Below are 18,980 nucleotides of genomic sequence, written 5' to 3' on the forward strand. Positions count from 1 at the left end.
TTCTTAGGGGACAGTAGAACTGAGTAGCTATAATTTCTTCTACCCTACCACTAGCATGACTCAACATTTCAACAAGCAAACATGACTTAAAATTACTTTAAAGCTGCTCACACACAAATCCACAGCACTACTCTCTCTCTCTCTCTCTCTCTCTCTCTCTCTCTCTCTCTCTCTCTCTCTCTCTCTCTCTCTCTCTCACACACACACACACACACACACACACACACACACACACACCCATACACAAAATTAATGCCTTAACTTCACACCTTAAGTAATCAACAGAAAGTCAAGACGAGTGACAAAATCAGGCAAAGTCACCCAACGATCCCAAACCATCACTACCGTCTATCTCCAGGAAAAAAACCAAAACACTTTTACAGAGCTGATAATACAGCCACTCTAGAGACCAAGGCAATATCCTTTACTCATCGTGGGAAAAGGCATCAACTTACTCATCTTCCCCAGCAGATGAAAGGCACAAGTGGCACACTTTAGAGAGGTCATTAAACCTGCAAGCTCAATGGCCAATGATGTAATCAAATCCTATTTTATACAATATCTAGCATGATATTGGCCTACAATGTTAGAAAAGAAAACATTTTCTGTGATAAGAACCCTTGGGAAGAGATAACTTAAGGGAGAAAGAATAGATTCCTTCCCACTCTTTTTCTGTACCAAGTAAAATACTTCTGGTGGACACAGAAACATAGGCTAACATATTATTTACTCATCTTTTTTAGGGAATAAGCTACTCCTCAGAAATTAACTTTCTAAATAACAGAAACTTCTCTCTCTACATGCCAAAAAGTTTAATTATTTATAGAATTTATTTATAGAAAAATTTGCAGAAATTATTCTAAACTGGGTTACATTTTCTGATGTTCTGAAAAGTCAAATCCAGACATGCATTATCTATGTGACCTTGGGCAAGTCACTTCGCCTGTTTGCCTCAGTTTCCTCAAGTGTAATATGGAGATAATAATAGCACTTACCTCATAGGACTCATGTAAAGATCAAATGAGATAATATTTGCAAAGTACTTAGTACAGTGCTTGGTACACAGAAGGCACCATATAAATGTTAGCTCTCATCACCATTAATATTAAAAGATGATAACCAACTTAACTTCTCTTAGATGATACAGAGTCATCAAAATGAAAATCAAATATGGTATGATGCTTTAATTTAGATATGCCTTTGGAGGATTCTGTGAGCAGACTGGCTGCTAATCTGTATAATTACTTTACAAACAATTGCCTGGAAGGGGTCAGAAGCTAGGTCCTGAGGTTCTACGGTGTCAAGGTAAGAACCCTGATATGCCTTTTCCACTCAGAAAAAGTAGCTGAAGGTCATGCATCTGACAGAAGAAACTGTCAGAAGTTTCTAGATGAGTAGTTCTACTAGCAAAAATATTACATGTTTTCATATGCTTACGTATGTATATACCAGATGGCATAGTGAATAGAGGGCCAGGATTGGATTCAGGAAGACCTGAGTTCAAATATAATCTTACAAGTTGTGTGATCCTGGGCAAGTCACTTAAACTCTGTCCCAATTTCCTCAGCTGTAAAATGAACTGGAGAAGGAAACAGCAAACCACTCCAGTATTTCTATCAAGAAAATCCCAAATGGGATCACAATGAGTCAGACATGACTGAAACAACTGAACAGCAATACAAAATAACTGAACAATCCTAGAAAATAGGGCCTGAAATAAATGTTAACTAACAAGTGAAATAGAAATGTGGGGAGCAGAAAAAAGGGAAAAAATATGAAAAGTGATAAAGTGACAGGAATTATTTTCTTACTAATCATTTTCATCATGGAAATTCAATAAAGCTATTATTCATAAGTACAAGAAATTTTCTTCAGGAGAAAAAAATCTCCACAAATATAAAAGCTAGGTCAGAACTGCCATGGCACAATGAATTTGGAAAGATCTGTGGTTCAAAGTGGACCAAAAGCTTAATGCATTCTACTTTTAATTATTTTCATTGGCAGAGATAAGTGGAATGGGCAAAGTGAAATGTAGATAAATGGAAGGTCATTCTAAATTCAAATTTGGAATACATTGTGATTTTTTTCTGAGATTTAATATTTATGGTTTGCTTTGAGCTAACATAAAAATCCAGTTGCATTTCCCCAAGTACATACCAAATGATAATGGGAAAAAGAGGATACGGGGAAAAAAGACTAAAATTTCTTAAACTTGCTACAAACAATCAAAAAAGCAGAAAATGCACATGCAGTTAAGCAGGAGTTGACTCACAGCCTGTTCAGCCATGGTTTTTGTCTATCTCTTATTCATTTATTCATATTAGAATCTTATTTTACAAAGAATAAGAGGCAGTCTAGTGTGGCAGACAAAAAGCTGTTTTCAAATCAGGAAACGCTGGGATCTGGTCCCACCCACCTCTAACCCTTATCTGCTGTGGGACCATAGGCAAGTTACCCAACCCGCCAGTGTCCCCAGGCAACTTTCTAAGATTAAAAATTGAGTTTTGTCACTGGGAGTTCCCTACACAAAGGGAAGAAAAGTCATGAATAAATCATGTAACAGGTCATACCTACAAAGGGAAAGATGGCAAACTACCCTTTTCGATAGGTCCTGTTAGAGAATATACCTAAAAAGGAAGAGAAGGATCACAGAAACCGGATAGGTATCTTCAAATACATGGAAGTTTATCTAATGGGAGACTCCTGTCCTACTTGCCCAGCTGGTGGCTATTACACCCAGTAAAGAGGTAAGCAGGCTTCATCTCAAAATAAGGGATAATGTCCTAACAATTAGAGATATCCCAAATGGAAGGAAGGGGAGAGGGGGCACAAAGAAAATTGCATGGTCCAGTGGAAAGAACATCAGCTCTGGAGTCAGAGAATGTAAGTTCAAATAAACCTCCCTGAGACTCAGTTTCCTCATATGTAAAATGAAGGAGTTGAATTAAAGGACCTCTAAGGTCCCTTTCAACTTAAGTTCTATGAAGTAATGAGTTCCCTGCTGTGATGGGTATGGGGCTTGGCCTGGGTTGGGGACAATGGGCAGAGTGATGGACTTAGAGGTAGGAAGCCATAAGTTCAAATCCTGCCTCAGTTACTTATTACTTTAGTAACCTCAACCAAGTTCCTCAGCTTCTCTAGGACTAAGCTTCCTCAGTGGTACGAGGCAGATGAGAATAGCAGCACTTAGCTCAGAGATGCTGAGGATTAAATGATGCAACAACCATGAATTGTTTGCAAGCCTTACAGAGCTCTATAAATGCTGCCCAGCTATTAAATAGCCATTGAACGACCATGTCAGGGATACTGCAGAGGGCACTCATGCAGGCCTGGTACAAGGGAACGAATTAGATGGTCTTCAAAGTGCCCTCCAACGCTGAGATTCTACAAATCTATTTAGAAATCACAGCCTCTAGCTCTGGGAAAAGTTGGAGGGCAGGGCTCAGAGAAGCGGAACAAAAAGAAATGAAGGACTGGGTAACAGGTTCAAGACCAAGTGGCACAGTGGACTGACTGTTGGCCTTCGTGCCAGGAAGACCAGAGTTCAAATCCTGTCTCAGACACCTACTAGCTGGAAGAGCCTGAACAAATCACGTAAACTCTATCATCCTCTAGTTTGGTTGTCTGTAAAATGAGGGCAAGGATAAGACATCTCACAGGCCTGTTTTGAGGAGACGTAAAGTGCTTCGCACACCTTAAAGTATTATTTAAGTGCTAGTTCAACAAAGAAATGATTTCTCTGTGGGAGTAGTGGGGAGAGACAATCCATGAAAAAGGCAGAGAAAGATTTTTGCTGAGTAATCACGAAACAAGCATTCATTACATGGCCAGTCTAGGACAGGCACTGGGGTTATGATGACAAAAATGAAGGGACTCCTGTTCTAAGGAGCCTCCATTCTATCGTGTATAGATAAAGGTTTATACAAAATACATGAAGCTAATTTTACAGGGAAGGCATTAGCAGTTGCAGGAGTGGGGGATACAAATGAAAGACTATAAGGGTGAGACTGGAGCTGAGTTTAGAAGAAGAAATAAATATACACACATACATACATACACATATATGTATACTCACATACACTAAAAGGGAGCGGTAGAAGCAGAGGTGAGTGTGTGTGTACATATATGTAATGTATACATATAAACACACATATAATATAAATATACATACACTAAACGGAAGAGACAGAGGTGGAAAGGAATGTATTTTATATATACACACATACACATACCTATACATGTATACACACACATAGATATATACACATACATATGCATATACTATACATATACATATGTACACATACATATAAGCATGTGTATGCACACAGAGGAACAGGAAGACCAGGAGGATGGAAGCATGGAGCACATGAAAGCCTGTAATGTATAACAAGCATGGAAAGCGTAGGTTGGAGCCAAATATCAAACAGGAGAATTTGCGTTTGCTCCTACAAGGAACCGAGAGGCCCTGGAACTCACTGATCATGATGCTTTAGTACCTGTATTGTAGAAATATAACTTTGGCAGTCGTGTGGAAGGCAGATTAAAAAGGGGAGAGATTGGAGACAGGGAGACTAATAGGAGGCTACTGCATTAGTCTAAGTATGAGGGGATGAGGGTCTGAAAGAGGGTGGTGGCTGTGTGCAGAGAGAGAAAGGGACAAGATGTAAGAGATCTATTACAGAGTCGAACTGGGCAAGACCTGCCAACTGACCGGATATGGGACATGAGTGTCATCAAGGAATCCCAGGTTTTGTACACATGTAACTAGATGGATGGTGATGCCCTGGGGAAGTTGCAGCCTCAAGACCACGTTTGGTCCTCTAGTTCCTCAAGTGCAGCCCTTTGACTGAATCCAAACTTCAGAGAACAATTCTCCTTAGTAAAAGGATTTGTTCTGTAAAATTTGGACTGAGTCAAAAGGCCACACCCAAGGACCTAGAAGGCAACGTGGCCTCGAGGTCACCGGTTCCTCACTCCTGCTAGACAGAAATAGGGAAATTTGAGAGAAAAGAAGATTCTGGATGAAAAGAGCAATACTCTCCAAGTCGTAGTTGGTAATGAAGGACCAGAATGCAGGAGAGAAGTTAGGTTTGGATAGAGAAGGGCATCTATGATCACTGGCATGGACAGACCAAGAATAATACCAAAAAGAATTAAACTGTAGCACAAATGATTCTAATTAAGATATTTGGAAGAGCTTCTTGAGTGTGAGTACTGTGAAATACTGTATTTCCTCACCAAAAGACTAAATTGCAGTCTCTTTGTTTCGCAAATGTAAGGACTCAGAAACAAAAGCTGTCTCTCTGGGGAGGCTTAACCACTGTTTGGCCCAGAGTTCAGAGGTGAGACTGGATGACCTCTCTCCTGGACTCAAAGCTCTATGATTTTATGATCCATAAGAGGCTGAAATAAACCTTCTGAAACACCCTTAAAAAAATAAGAGAATGTTCTGAAATGGAATTCATTATATTGCCTCTCTCTGGCAGGGGTGTTCTTTGTTGGGAACCTGAATGCCTCGTTAAAAGATGCCTCTCTACATATATGGGCATGGAAAAAGAGAGGTGATTGCAAATACACGTCTAGTGTTAAAGGGACACTTAAACATATCACCCCAATTTAGACAGTTTCTCCATCCAAAAACAATTTTAAAAATTAAAAGCCGCCCTAGGATAAGCCATTCTTTGCATTTCTAAGTACTCTTATTTAGCACTTAGAGCCTTGAGATCTCACAGCACAAGTAGTTAAATTCAGCATACTACAGATTTCTAGTAAAAATGAAAGGTACATACATGAACTGCTTGGATGACAGTGAGCCCCTGGGTATCGCCTGCCCATAGTGACCAGTCAGCACACTACCCGGAACTGTCAGCGTTTTCCAAATACTTAGGAAAGATTGAGGATGTTTAGCTGGAAAGGAGAGGGAAAAAAAGGAGAAACAAAAGGGAGATTTAGGATAATGACAGCATTTTTTTTCATTAAAATGCTAATGACCACCACAAATTTCACCATACCCATGCTTATAAATTATTCAGTTACATCAGCAGAGATGAAGCCTCTCTATAGCTACAGGCAAATGTTTATAATTAATATGTGGCCACTATAAAGAATTGTGCTGGACACAGAAAGCCCTTCATCAGATTTCTTCAGTGTTTCTATTCAGAAGATGGTACAGACAGAACAGGCTGCCCAAGTCTCATTACTTTAATATGGTACACACTTCCTTTCTTCTGAAAGCCTAAAGATGGCATCCACCCAGAGCATCAATGCCAATAATTCGGCAGGCTTGTAACAACCTAAATGGTTTCTTAAAGAAAAGGAAAAAAAAATCCTCTGCAGCATGGGTGGCTGACATCAAATTGGCTTAAGACAAATACTGCCCTGAAAGTCCTAGGGCCTCTGCTAATTTATTAAAGATGGTCAAAGCTGACCTTTCAAATTAATGCTGTAAATACACAAACCTGAACAGAGCAGAGTGAAAGAAGGGCTGCTGCAGAAGAGAATACTAAGAGTCTGGATATCACAGAAGCAAAAAATCTGGCTTCTTCTTTAGGCTAAATTTGACCAAAAAGGATGACCAAAAAAAATATTCAAAGCTTTATTAGCACATACTGAAAACAACACAGCCCCATTCCAGCTCATACAATTTGTATTTACTCTTACTAAAGTCTAAAAGACTTTAGGTGTTCTGATATGAAAAGCCTTCTCTAAGAGACTAGGACATCTGAGAAGGGAACATGTCGAGATACAACATCACAAGGCCAGGGCAACATGGTGGAGATGTGGGGAGGGAGGAGAGGGGAAGGGGTGGGAAAGATGAAGAGAAAACAGCAGCTACCGGTAAGATTAACAACTCATCAACAATGCTTTTTCACTGAATGTGTCAAACAAAGGCAGCGTAGTTTACTGAATAGACTGTTGGACTTGTAGTTAGGGAGAACTGAGTTCAAAACCCATCTCTGACCAAGAGCTGTGTGACTTGTGGACAAGGTACTTGCGCTCCCTGAGCTGTTTAGGAGCACCCAATCTTCATCACAATGATAAGCGTTCCCTAGCTACAAGTCCTTGCTACTTTAAACTCCAGCCTATATTATAGGAGGCAGCAGCATAGGTGTTAGCATTTTAACAAGGCATTAAAACAGGGCATTGCACCTTTGGGGGAGAAGGGGAGGGAAGGCATGGCTAAACAACCTGGGATAGAGTAATGGAATGGAATATTACCAAACTGGGAGAAATAACAAATAGGAAGCCTCTAGAGATACATGGGAAGACTGATATGAACTGATGCAGAGTAAGGCAAACTGAATCCTGAAAACAATATACACAATGGCTGCAACTTAAAGGAAGGGAAAAAACAACAGAAAAAAACCAAACATTGTACAATTTTACTGGACAAGATTGACCCCAGCACCTTTCATTTTTGTTTTCTTTTTTAATGCACCTTCTTCCCTTCTTTGTAGGGATGGACAAAAAATGTGGGATACTGCAGAAGACAGCTGACATGGTAGTTAATTGGGTGAGACTGTTTTCTTTTCTTTTTTTTTTTTAATTTAACTTTTAACATTTATTTTCACAAAATTTTGGGTTACAAATTTTCTCCCCTTTTGTCCCCTCCCCCCCAAACCCAAGCATTCTAATTGCCCCTGTGACCAATCTGCTCTCTCTTCTATCCTCCCTCTCTGCCCTTGTCTCTGGCTTCTCTTTTGTCCTGTAGGGCCAGATAGCTTTCTTGACCCCTTAACCTGTATTTCTTATTTCCTAGTGGTAAGAACATTACAGTTGATCCTAACACTTTGAGTTCCAACTTCTTTACCTCCCTCCCTCTCCACCCCTTCCCTTTGGAAGGCAAGCCATTCAATATAGGCCAAATCTGTGTAGTTTTGCAAATGATTTCCATACTAGTTGTGTTGTATAGGACTAACTATATTTCCCTCCATCCTATCCTGTCCCCCATTACTTCTATTCTCTTATGATCCTTTCCCTCCCCATGAGTGTCGACCTCGGATTGCATTCTCCTCCCCATGCCCTCCCCTCTATCCTCCCCCCCACCCTGCTTGTGCCCTTGTCCCCCACTCTCCTGTATTGTGAGATAGGTTTTCCTATCAAAATGAGTGTGCATTTTATTCTTTCCTTTAGTGGAATGTGATGAGAGTAGACTTCATGTTTTTCTCTCACCTCCCCTCTTTATCCCTCCACTAATAAGTCTTTTGCTTGCCTCTTTTATGAGAGATAATTTGCCCCATTCAATTTCTCCCTTTCTCCTCCCAATATTTCTCTCTCACTGCTTGATTTCATTTTTTTTTTTTAAGATATGATCCCATCCTCTTCAATTCACTCTGTGTACTCTGTCTGTATGTATGTGTGCGTGTGTGCGTGTGTGCATGTGTGTGTGTGTACTCCCACCCAGTACCCGGATACTGAAATATTTCAAGAGTTACAAATATTGTCTTTCCATGTAGGAATGTAAACAGTTCAACTTTAGTAAGTCCCTTATGACTTCTCTTCGCTGTTCACCTTTTCATGGTTCTCTTCATTCTTGTGTTTGAAATTCAAATTTTCTTTTCAACTCTGGTCTTTTCATCAAGAAAATTTGAAAATCCTCTATTTCATTGAAAGACCAATTTTTCTCCTGAAGTATTATACTCAGTTTTGCTGGGTAGGTGATTCTTGGTTTTAGTCCTAGTTCCTTTGACTTCTGGAATATCCTATTCCATTCCCTTCAATCCCTTAATGTAGAGGGTGCTAGATCTTGTGTTATCCTGATTGTATTTCCACAATACTTGAATTGTTTCTTTCTAGCTGCTTGCAATATTTTCTCTTTCACCTGGGAGTTCTGGAATTTGGCCACTATGTTCCTAGGAGTTTCTCTTTTTGGATCTCTTTCAGGCGGTGTTCTGTGGATTCCTTGAATATTTATTTTGCCCTCTGGTTCTAGAATCTCAGGGCAGTTTTCCTTGATAATTTCATGAAAGATGATGTCTAGGCTCTTCTTTTGATCATGGTTTTCAGGTAGTCCCAGAATTTTTACATTGTCTCTCCTGAATCTATTTTCCAGGTCAGTTGTTTTTCCAATAAGATATTTCACATTATCTTCCATTTTTCCAATCTTCTCGCTATGTTCTGTGATATCTGTCTTTCTCATAAAGTCCTTAGTGTCCATCTGTGCCATTCTAGTTTTGAAAGAACTATTTTCTTCAGTGAGCTTTTGAATCTCCTTTTCCATTTGGCTAATTCTGCTTTTGAAAGCATTCTTCTCCTCATTGGCTTTTTGAACCTCTTTTGCCAATTGAGTTAGGCTAGTTTTCAAGGTGTTAATTTCTTCAACATTTTTTTGGTTCTCCTTTAGCAGGGAGCTGATCTGCTTTTCATGCTTCTCTTTCATCCCTCTCATTTCTCTTCCCAGTTTTTCCTCCACCTCTCTAACTTGATTTTCAAAATTCTTTTTGAGCTCTTCCATGGCCTGAGCCCATTGGGTGGGCTGGGACACAGAAGCCTTGATTTCTGTGTCTTTGCCTGATGGTAAGCATTGTTCTTCCTCATCAGAAAGGAAGGGAGGAAATGTCTGTTCTCCAAGAAAGTAGCCTTCAGTAGTTTTATTTCTTTTCCCTTTTCTGGGCATTCTCCCCAGCCAGTGACTTGACCTCTGAATATTCTCCTCACACCCACCTCGCCTCCTGGTCCTCCCAGCCAGCATTTGGGGACTGAGATTCAAATGCTGCTTCCAGCCTTAGGGCTTTTGGCGGGGGCAGGGCTGCTATTCAGTGTGAGAATTAAGTTCAGGTGGTCAGGTCAGGTCAGGGCCACCTCTCAGGCTCAGTTCCCTCAGGTGGTTTATGTACAGACCTTCCACAATGGATCCAGGCTACCGCCTGCTTGGGGAGCCCCTGTCTGCAGCCTCCTCTCAGCTTCTATCTCCCGGGGGTGCCCGAGCCATGGGGGCACCCCACTCCCCTCTTGACCCACCAAAGAGACTCTCTCACCGACCCCCGTCACCTGTGGGTGGAAGGACTTGTGCGGCCACTGGAGATCCCGTCCCTGAAGCCTGCTCGGATCTGTACCTCTCGGAGCCGCGGCCCCCGCAGGTCTGGGCTGGGCTCCGCGTCTGCAGTGCGACGGACCTTTTGCGAGAGGTTTGCAGGTCCCTCTGCGGGTGGAGGGACCCGCGTGGCTGCTGGAGATCCCGTCCCCGTAGCCCGCTCTGATCTTTTCCTCACAGTGTTGCGGCCGATGCAGGGCTGCCCTCTGCTCCCAGTCCCAGCGCCCAGTCCGCAGCGCGAAGGACCCCCCGCAAGAGGTTTGCAGGTCTCTCCGGAACAGAAATCTGCCTCGCTCCAATATTCCGTGGCCTCTGGGTGCAGAATTCACTGTGAGTTGGTCCCCTCTAGCCGTTCTGTGGGTTGTGGGTTCGGAGCTATGTGTATGTGCATCTTTCTACTCCGCCATCTTGGCTCCGCCCCCGAGACTGTTTTCTTTTCCTTCTTTCTTTTCTTATTTGTTACAAAGGATAGCTTGGTGAATGGAAGGGAGATAGGAAATTCAGAAAGGAAAATTACATCATAACAAATATTAATAAAAACAAAGTTAAAAAACACAGGGTATTGGTGCTTCTCTATAGAAAAACAAATAACCCTGGTATTTCTTTCAGGTACCCCAACTTATTAGGATGGGTCCTTTCAACTGTACCCTAATGCTCTAACTTGCTTAACAGCATCCAAATCCAATGTCAACTCTGGATTCTGCAGTTCTTTCAAGACTGATAGGATTCTGGAATTGATCTTTCCTAAGTGAAGGCAACCAGAAGAGTGGACTGTCAGAAGCTGCCTACACTGTCTACACTGGAGACATGCACTGAAAAATGGCTTCCATACTTGTGGGTGGTAAAAGAGACAATGATTTCCTAACCTCGTGGCTAGCTCCAAAATGAACCAAACTCACTCATTTTCCTCCAAGTGACAGAAAATACTTAAGCAGATGGATTACAAATGACTTCTTTGTTGATGAGGAAGTCTTGAAAATTCTAAAATCTTAAGTCAACAATATGTGGAGAAATAAGCGGATGTGACTTCTAAACATAGAAAAACCAAATTCAGTAGTGATTTTTTTCTCTCTTCTTTCCAAGACAACGCAGTCTAACAGTGCTGTGCTTCTTGTCACAAAAACCTATTCTACAAAAATTTAGCTCTAGTTATTAGGTAAATAAAGCAATCAGAATACTTTTTTTTTAAAGTTCTCCCTTAAGTCAAACTGACATTTCCACCTATTTAAATTCAAAAATATTTGCAGAAAGAAAAACTTGCCTATTGTCTTTGCACAATAAAATCCTTTCATTTACTGGCAGATAGGAGATCAAATTTCAAAGAACTGAAGGATAAGAAAGACAGAATCTCAGGGGCTAAATTCCACAGAAGGTGAGCTTAGGAGACAGGGAAAGCTATCAAGCATAAAAGTCTGAAGATACAAAGAAGCAATTCTGACAGACAGGAGGGAGCTCTCTAGAGAGCATGATGTGGATGCACAGGGAACTCACTGATTCACTTAAATGTTTAAAAGGTACATACAGAAGTTGGAAGCAAGAATAGGCAATGGAAGAAGGAAAAAAGGACATCCTGACTTATTAGAATAATATCTACAGTGCTAAAAGTCAAAATGAATGGAAACTTGTAAAGGGAGGTTATGTTGTTCAATCTTAATTCAGTTGTGTCTGACTCCTTGTGACCTCCTTTGGAGTGGTTTGCCATTTCTTTTTCCAGCTCACTTTACAGAAGAGGAAACTGAGGCAAAATGGGTTAAGTGACTTACCCAAGGCTACACTGTTTGCATCTGCAGTTGGATTTGACCTGAAGAAGATGAGTCTTCCTGACTCCAGGACCAGCTCCCTATCCACTAAACCACTTAGTTGCCCCATGTAAGGATTTGAAGGGGAGACAGCATCATTAGAGGGCTAAACTTGGGATCAGAAAGACAAGTTCAAGCCCTGTCTTTGCCTAGTAGGTACGCATTCAAGAAAAATTTGATTAACTTTTCAGGACTTCAGGTAACACTCTAAGACTTTAATTGACAAACTGTCAATTTCCATTAGTGGAGAAAATTTCCACACTAATTTCCTTCCATAGACAAAATCATGGACCAAAGAAACCTAAAGCTATGGATGATGCAGAACACATTGGAGAGGTTATTTTCTGACTTTCCAAGTCCTTTTAGAATACATCTCAGAATCACATACTTCTAAAAATCATGTAATCAGTTCAATGGAAGTGGAATAACTTGTCAATGTGGTCAATGATGTCCTAATTCTTGTGGGATGCCATTACCAAGGGCCCTCAGAGTATGGCCCTTACAGTAGGATATAAATTTCCAGGCAGCCCCTCATGTGTAACATTTCATTTAGCACATAGCAGAAGAGATTACACAGCATAAGGATATCAAGAAATATTATTTGACAAGAATGTTGATGAGAAAGGTTTATATTCTTGGTGACTATATGTTTTTCCAACTGTTAAAAGAAAATAAAAGTAAACAATTTTTTAAATAAAATCTCTGTAAAACTATATTTCTGTCTATTTCATCTACACCGTATCCCAAAGGAGAAACAAATAATTGAGGGCAGTGAACAAAGCAGCACCTCATTCTGTTCCTGGACCAGGTATCTGAAGGGATCAAGATAAATAGGGTACCTGACTTAGGCAAGCAGCAAGGGATGTATTTATGAGGCCTGGAAGTGTTTACTTTGCAACTTTTTATCACTATATTTATGGGGCCAGGAATAATATATTCAAGACCAGAAATGGTTTATAAGGACAATCATCCTTAACAAATCCATTAACACCTCTTCCAAGAATCCTCAGTATGCTGATCTAGGTAAAAGGGAGGAGGAGCCTGGCAAAATAAACATCAAACCCCAGCAGCCCTCGAAGCTTCTTTTTTAGTGCCTAATAGTCACCTTCTCCAGAGCATCTCTCATTTTAACATTTATTACTCTTAGATTCATTACTGTTATTCCAAAATGGAAACTTACAAGAACATCAATAAACAGGCAAAAAGATTACTGTTTTAATTAGTTTGGACTTCTTTTAAAATAAATAAAAGCTAAAGCTACCTACTAAAAAAAAATCTATTCTGTAACATTTAAAACAGGACAGGATAGGTGATGAAGTAGATGGAGTGCCAGGCCTGGGGTCAAAAAGACTCATCTTCCTGAGTTCAAATCTGGTCTCAAATACTTATGAGCTATGCTTCCCTGAGGCAAGTCACTTAACCCTGCTTGCCTCATTTTCCTCATCTGTAAAATGAGCTGGAAATGGCAAACCATTCCAGTGTCTTTGCCAAGAAAACTCCAAAATGGGGTCACGAGGAGGCAAATACAACTAAATGATAACATTTAAAGTAATGTATTATTTTACTTATAAAAATCACAATTCTGTATGTCTCCTATAATACTATGATATAGTAAAATTATGGCTATCTCAAACCTTTAGGAGAATGTCATAGTCTTTTCCTTGATAGATACTCTTCTCCCTTTTAAGAATTAGTCAGAAGTCAACTGAACTAAGGATTTCCCTCTGAGGTGTTTTATTTTGGTTTAGGGCAAAGAGGGGAAGAAAGAAAGGAGCAGTCTCATCATTAATGATTTGCTGGTGGGAGAGATGTTAGTAATGTATGACAATAATCAATCAATTAACAAGCCTATCTTAATCACCACTGTTGTAGGCACTGGGCTCAGAAATTCAAAAAGTAAAAAAGTCCCTGGCTGCAAGATCTTACATTCCACTGGGAGAAACAACATGTATGGGCAACATGGTACATAAAACACACAAACAGACATTTCTGAGGAGATACTAACAACACAAAAGTGGGGCTTTCAAGACAGGCTTCCCAGAATGACAATGAGCCAGGCAGGACTAGGAAATTGGACCCTAGGATTTGAGTCACTGGGCACTTTATACACTGAGGGCACTGTTATATCCATCTTCCTTCCCTCAGGAATACTTCTGAGAGTTTAACACGATAGAAAAGAGAAAGAATGGGCTAGATCTATTAAGGAAATAACACAAGTCTGAGCTATTAAATTGATTAATTAATAAATAAACACTAAATTAAAATAAAATTTTAAAAGATACTTTAGAAGCTTTAATTCCATGAGGAACACAAAAAAAGATTTTAAAAGGAGCAAATAAGGATACTGACCACAAAATGGAGAATAAAATTTTAAAAGAGAAAAGATGGGATGAGAATTAGTAAAAAACCAAATCTTAATAAAAAAATCTCTCTCTCTCCCTCCCTCCCTCTCCTCTCCCCCCACACACAGGCAAATAGCTACTGGAAGAAAGCCCATCCAAAGAATTAAGTACGTGAATCTTGGGCCACTGGCTTTGGGATAACAACATCAACAACACCTAGCATTGATATAATGCTATTTAAAATAATATATCATTTTATCTTCACATTAACCCTGGGAGGTAAGTACTATCATTATCCTCATTTTACAGATGAGAAGAGTGAGGCAAACAGAGGCTAAAAGACATACCCAGAGTCACAAAGTAAGTGAGGCTGGATTTTAACTCAGGCAGAAAAGTGTAAGGTCACAACTGGCTCCAGCACGCTCCTGGAATTTGGTCTCCCTGATTCCATGCCCATTTCTCTATTTATTGTACCCTCTAGCTGCCTGATTTAGCCAAAGAAAGGCCTTTCTCCTCCCTTCCTCTTTCTTACCTGGTGGTCGGTTAGGTAAAATTGCCAGACACCTTTGTTCCTCAGCCACAAAGTGTTCTTACTGGAGTACAGATCAAAATCTGAACATATCTAGCACCAGCACTAGCAAGTCTGGCAATGAATCTAAAATTCGTACTTTAAAATTTTTTTTAAAAAGGAAAACAAGTAAAAGAAAAGTCGAATTAAGAAGTATTGGTATCTCTAAAGAACTTGTCCGTAGCTCATTACAGGAACAAAAATCCACCTGGACAGCAGACCTTTCAACAAGAAGTGACTCTACTGCTGTCAAATAATTGAAACTATTTAATTAACTGAGCAAGTAGGTCAAGAGACAAACCAAAACTATGTAGAGAATGTGGTTAGAATGAGAAAGCATTCTCCACTGCTCCATGGAAAACGTAAACTTACTGGAGGCTCAAGAGGTCATCTGGATCCCCTGTTTTCTGTCTGTCAGATGCACTGCTCCTCTCAGATGGAAGAATTTTGCTTTCAAATATTTTTGTACAGCTTTTCTTCTTAATATACAAAATGTTCTAACTCGAGCAGCTCAAATCTGAGACACTGTCTTCAGAAGACTTCTTAAATCAAAAGCTAGACTTTGCAAATTCCTCTAAGCAGTTTTTAAAGAAAACATTTTATCACTGCTTTTCTCTCTCCATTCTTCCTCACCTCTATCTTCATTTTTCTTCCATCATTTTCCGTAACCTTCCCTTTCTTCTGCCCTCCTCAATCGTCTTCTCCAATCTTGGCCTACCTAATACATTCTTTCTCCTTTACTTGGCTACTTCAAGTGGATAGCAGATGTTTTTTCTTAAGTCAACAGAGATACTATCTTTTTCAAATTTGCAGCAGAAAAATAAACCAAAAATGTCCATTGAGCTAATAACATCAATATTAATAGTAGTTAACAGAAATATACCTCTCTGAGGTTTGCAAAGCACTTTACATATGTGATCTCATTTGATTCTCATGATCTCAGGTCCCTGCCACCAGCTTTTGGGGTTCTGTCTTTGCTTCAGGGCCTTCCCAGCAAGCTCTGTTTCAGTTCTATCAGACTACCTGCCTCCAGAATCTGTCTTCAGCCCAGGGCCTAGAGTCAGCCTCTCCTCATGCACTCTCCTCTTTGCCTAGGTCTTCATCCCAGTGCCTTCTGCAGGGCTTTGGACATCATCCCTGACCAGACTCATCTTCCACTGCTACCAACCACCTTCGGACTGAATTGCCCTCAAGCCATACCTTCATCAGTTCTAGCCTCCAGAGAGGTAGGCCAGCTAGAATTCACAGGACATCTGCCCTAAGGTTGGATTTCAAAGGTAGACCCCATGAGAGATCTAATCACTCAGCTCCTTCATCAGTCCTTTCTCCAGCCACTGACAGATACCCTTCCAAGACCAATTTCTTAATTCCTTAGCATGTTCACACACCCTCATATTTTCCCTATTCCGGTGATTCTGGGATCTATTCACAGGCTAGCTGCCCATGCAAAACCAGCAATAAAAGTTATAGCCTGACATAGTTATGCAAATGTTCAAAACATGAATGCAGTCAAATGAACCAGAGAATCTGATGAAAGAAGGCAAATTTGACCTCTCAGGAATTCATGAGACTTAGTCGGTGGGACCTACCATGGGATTATGACTTTGCAAGGGTATTCTTTATTCCATAAGAACCAAACTGGAGGTAGGAATAATATACATATTATACACACACACACACACACACACACACAGATGTACATGACATATGTTCTATATTATATATTATAATACAAAAAATAAATAGCATTCTATAACATACACATAATTATGTCACTATACATTGTGGTATATATTTTATATCATGCTATATATTATACATGTACATTAAAAAGGTATATTCATGTAAAGAAATATATGAATAAGAGAAAACATGGCAGAGAGTATTTGGATGACAACACTGTCACTGGACTATGTAGTACAGACTACCTGGACAGACAAAAAGGAAATACACATAGATGAGAAGATTGGGGGAAAGATCACAAGTCTAGCATAGAGACATGACAGACTAGCTATAGGAAACTAAATCTTGACATCTACTCAAAGCCATTGTCTAAAGCAGGGCAATCAATAATTTCCCAGCTTGTCTTACTAATAATTCTACCCTTTGAAGACTAGAACTCACCTACAAAATAGGCAATGGAAAATGAAGACAAGAGCGTGACATGTCATAAAGATAGGTCAGAATGAGCTACAGCTGGTGAGAAAAGCTTATGACACTGACAAGGATTAATGATTGGCTGTTTGGTTTTTTTTAATGTGACTTTGTTGGGAGTAAAGAAGGAAAAAAAGCAAAAAAGATTTTGTTTTGGCTGGTTGGGTTGAATGGGCTGATGAAACTGACAACAGAAAGGTGTCAAAGACTGCTCTCTTGGTCAAGGAACTACCTATTTTTTATTTGTCTTAGAAGAGTTCAAGTCAACCCGATTCAGATGAACTACATACCAGTGTACTTTGGAAGAACTCAAAAATATAATTGCTGAACTGCATAGAACTTTATTTTTTAAAGGATAAACTCATGATTTTCTCTATTAAATTAATAAATTCACATTTTGCCTTCCAGAAATCAAGTTAGAAGGGAGGAAAAAACAAACTAAAAGGAAAAAAACCTGAAGAAAAAAACCGGTTGGATCAGTGGGAAAAAAAATACTGCTAATCTTTGCCAAAGGTATGGGAGGAATGGAAAGGAACAAATTTCCTAAATTAAAAAAAAAAAGACAACTGAATCTGGAAACTATGGTATGGTTTCCAAATCACTAATCTTAAATTTCTTTCAAAATTCTAGTACATGTTATTAAAGCAACCATTTGTAATATATGTGTGTATCTCTCCACCTCCCTCCCCACCCACCCATAGTAGGTCAGAGAAATAATAATTCCCACAAATTATAGAAGAATTTAATTTACAACAACCCTGCTGGGTAGATAATGCAAGTGTTATCCCCATTGTACAGGTCTGAGAAAGTCAAGGTGCTAGAGATCTGATAATTATACAACTTAGCAAATATATCAAGAGAGTTTTAAACTCAGCTTTACTTACTACAAGTCTAGCATGCTAAAGCATTCAATATGTTTCAAGGTCATGATCAAACCAATTTGGTTTAACATAGATACAATCTAACCAAAACTTAGCATACTCCCACCATTTTTCCTCAAGATTTTTGTTTGTTTGTTTTTCAGTGTTTTTTTGTTTTTGTTTTTTTTGCCCCTGCTGATGTGATCTCTGGAAGTTGAAACTCAGGACAAAATGTGTGGTTTTATTAATTTGAGGATGGAAGGGAATCATAAGTTAATCCTTTCAAAAATAAAGTACAAAACAGAGTTACAAAGAAATTCAAGGAAGAGGAAAGAGAAAAAGAAAGTGGAAGTTAGCCCTTTCCAGCTTTAGTAAAAGTTGTCAATCTCTCTGCCTCTGTCCTTCTTACCCCCTCCCCTACCTCCAACCTATCTATGATAGGAACAATTTGATTAGTTAGCCTGTGGAAACCCCAAGGGAATGAATTTGTCTTCCTCATTAGAGGGGATGAGCCTTCCAGCCATAGCAATTAGAGCAGCACTTATATTGGGTTTTAAATCCACAAGCAGTTCGCTGCTTATTACTCACAATTGATTGAATTCCTGGCTTTAGTTTGTCACAAGCATTCTAATTCTCTAAGCACAAAAAAGCACAAGGCCTGAATAGCTTTAAAGGAAGAAATGCTACCTCTGAGATGATTTTACTGATGTTAAAACATGATTTACAAACACAGGATATAAAGTGTCTTAAAACAAAAGTAGATTTTTCAGAGTATTGGAAATGCCAAAATGAAGGGTCTTTATTCTGGGTTCACATAGTGCTCTAATATCTATCAATCTATCAATTTATATACATATGTAAGAAATTTCATTGAAACCCATTTAAAATTACAGGAGATATGATCATTGGGGAAAACATGTAATCAGTTAGCATATACCAACAGCATAGCAAAGGGTATAATGATAAAGCAATGGAACAAACCCATGCTACATCAGTTCCTACTTCATCATCAAGAACAGATTTGAATACAGGTCTAGCAGTAGATTGAAGAACTCTAACTAGGGTGGAGTCACAGGGGTTTTGTCCAGGGTGCTGACATTTGAGGAGTATACTTCCTTTCCACACTTCTTAGCTTTCCACTGCCATGCTACCTCATTCAACCCTAGGCCAACAGCTACAGGGTCCCATTACTGTAATTATATTCTTCTCCCAGGACCCTCC

General features: G+C 39.6%; 1 protein-coding gene across 4 annotated transcripts in view; it reads right to left on the reverse strand.

The window, feature by feature from the left end:
- APBB2 (amyloid beta precursor protein binding family B member 2) overlaps nucleotides 1–18,980 on the reverse strand; it is a 419,709-nt gene that overhangs the window by 256,597 nt on the left and 144,132 nt on the right. For 2 of the 4 annotated variants that reach the window (XM_072620572.1, XM_072620569.1), the window contains exon 4: nucleotides 5,793–5,910. The exons of 1 other annotated variant lie outside the window; for it this stretch is intronic. The gene's annotated coding sequence lies outside the window, so the exon portion shown is untranslated. Of the gene's footprint in view, nucleotides 1–5,792; nucleotides 5,911–14,709; nucleotides 15,031–18,980 lie in introns of those variants that run through there. One more of the 4 variants, XM_072620571.1, reaches the window with a different exon arrangement.

The sequence above is a fragment of the Notamacropus eugenii genome, chromosome 6 (genome assembly GCF_028372415.1).
Source record: "Notamacropus eugenii isolate mMacEug1 chromosome 6, mMacEug1.pri_v2, whole genome shotgun sequence".
NCBI classification, from domain to species: Eukaryota; Metazoa; Chordata; class Mammalia; order Diprotodontia; family Macropodidae; genus Notamacropus; species Notamacropus eugenii.